Here is a 2,500-nt window from a genome sequence, read left to right on the forward strand (position 1 = left end):
CAAAACGTCAGCCATCTCAGCACCCTGGAACCCCCCGGGTGGCACAGGGCTGGATGGGGCTTTCGTATAGCAGGGACGGTGCTGCCTCTCGCTTCGCTCGCTGTCCGCCGCTCGCCGCTCGCTCGTGCAGCCAAAAATGGCCAGTTTTGGCCCGTTTTTGGGCCGTTTTGGCCAGTTTTTGGCCTGTTCTTGCATTGCGCGGTGACCGTCGAGAGCGGAGCAAAACGTCAGCCATCTCAGCACCCTGGAACCCCCCGGGTGGCACAGGGCTGGATGGGGCTTTCGTATAGCAGGGACGGTGCTGCCTCTCGCTTCGCTCGCTGTCCGCCGCTCGCCGCTCGCTCGTGCAGCCAAAAATGGCCAGTTTTGGCCCGTTTTTGGGCCGTTTTGGCCAGTTTTTGGCCTGTTCTTGCATTGCGCGGTGACCGTCGAGAGCGGAGCAAAACGTCAGCCATCTCAGCACCCTGGAACCCCCCGGGTGGCACAGGGCTGGATGGGGCTTTCGTATAGCAGGGACGGTGCTGCCTCTCGCTTCGCTCGCTGTCCGCCGCTCGCCGCTCGCTCGTGCAGCCAAAAATGGCCAGTTTTGGCCCGTTTTTGGGCCGTTTTGGCCAGTTTTTGGCCTGTTCTTGCATTGCGCGGTGACCGTCGAGAGCGGAGCAAAACGTCAGCCATCTCAGCACCCTGGAACCCCCCGGGTGGCACAGGGCTGGATGGGGCTTTCGTATAGCAGGGACGGTGCTGCCTCTCGCTTCGCTCGCTGTCCGCCGCTCGCCGCTCGCTCGTGCAGCCAAAAATGGCCAGTTTTGGCCCGTTTTTGGGCCGTTTTGGCCAGTTTTTGGCCTGTTCTTGCATTGCGCGGTGACCGTCGAGAGCGGAGCAAAACGTCAGCCATCTCAGCACCCTGGAACCCCCCGGGTGGCACAGGGCTGGATGGGGCTTTCGTATAGCAGGGACGGTGCTGCCTCTCGCTTCGCTCGCTGTCCGCCGCTCGCCGCTCGCTCGTGCAGCCAAAAATGGCCAGTTTTGGCCCGTTTTTGGGCCGTTTTGGCCAGTTTTTGGCCTGTTCTTGCATTGCGCGGTGACCGTCGAGAGCGGAGCAAAACGTCAGCCATCTCAGCACCCTGGAACCCCCCGGGTGGCACAGGGCTGGATGGGGCTTTCGTATAGCAGGGACGGTGCTGCCTCTCGCTTCGCTCGCTGTCCGCCGCTCGCCGCTCGCTCGCGCAGCCAAAAATGGCCAGTTTTGGCCCGTTTTTGGGCCGTTTTGGCCAGTTTTTGGCCTGTTCTTGCATTGCGCGGTGACCGTCGAGAGCGGAGCAAAACGTCAGCCATCTCAGCACCCTGGAACCCCCCGGGTGGCACAGGGCTGGATGGGGCTTTCGTATAGCAGGGACGGTGCTGCCTCTCGCTTCGCTCGCTGTCCGCCGCTCGCCGCTCGCTCGTGCAGCCAAAAATGGCCAGTTTTGGCCCGTTTTTGGGCCGTTTTGGCCAGTTTTTGGCCTGTTCTTGCATTGCGCGGTGACCGTCGAGAGCGGAGCAAAACGTCAGCCATCTCAGCACCCTGGAACCCCCCCGGGTGGCACAGGGCTGGATGGGGCTTTCGTATAGCAGGGACGGTGCTGCCTCTCGCTTCGCTCGCTGTCCGCCGCTCGCCGCTCGCTCGTGCAGCCAAAAATGGCCAGTTTTGGCCCGTTTTTGGGCCGTTTTGGCCAGTTTTTGGCCTGTTCTTGCATTGCGCGGTGACCGTCGAGAGCGGAGCAAAACGTCAGCCATCTCAGCACCCTGGAACCCCCCGGGTGGCACAGGGCTGGATGGGGCTTTCGTATAGCAGGGACGGTGCTGCCTCTCGCTTCGCTCGCTGTCCGCCGCTCGCCGCTCGCTCGTGCAGCCAAAAATGGCCAGTTTTGGCCCGTTTTTGGGCCGTTTTGGCCAGTTTTTGGCCTGTTCTTGCATTGCGCGGTGACCGTCGAGAGCGGAGCAAAACGTCAGCCATCTCAGCACCCTGGAACCCCCCGGGTGGCACAGGGCTGGATGGGGCTTTCGTATAGCAGGGACGGTGCTGCCTCTCGCTTCGCTCGCTGTCCGCCGCTCGCCGCTCGCTCGCGCAGCCAAAAATGGCCAGTTTTGGCCCGTTTTTGGGCCGTTTTGGCCAGTTTTTGGCCTGTTCTTGCATTGCGCGGTGACCGTCGAGAGCGGAGCAAAACGTCAGCCATCTCAGCACCCTGGAACCCCCCGGGTGGCACAGGGCTGGATGGGGCTTTCGTATAGCAGGGACGGTGCTGCCTCTCGCTTCGCTCGCTGTCCGCCGCTCGCCGCTCGCTCGTGCAGCCAAAAATGGCCAGTTTTGGCCCGTTTTTGGGCCGTTTTGGCCAGTTTTTGGCCTGTTCTTGCATTGCGCGGTGACCGTCGAGAGCGGAGCAAAACGTCAGCCATCTCAGCACCCTGGAACCCCCCGGGTGGCACAGGGCTGGATGGGGCTTTCGTATAGCAGGGACGG

Source organism: Musa acuminata, unplaced genomic scaffold (assembly GCF_036884655.1).
Source record: "Musa acuminata AAA Group cultivar baxijiao unplaced genomic scaffold, Cavendish_Baxijiao_AAA HiC_scaffold_195, whole genome shotgun sequence".
Classification (NCBI taxonomy): Eukaryota; Viridiplantae; Streptophyta; class Magnoliopsida; order Zingiberales; family Musaceae; genus Musa; species Musa acuminata.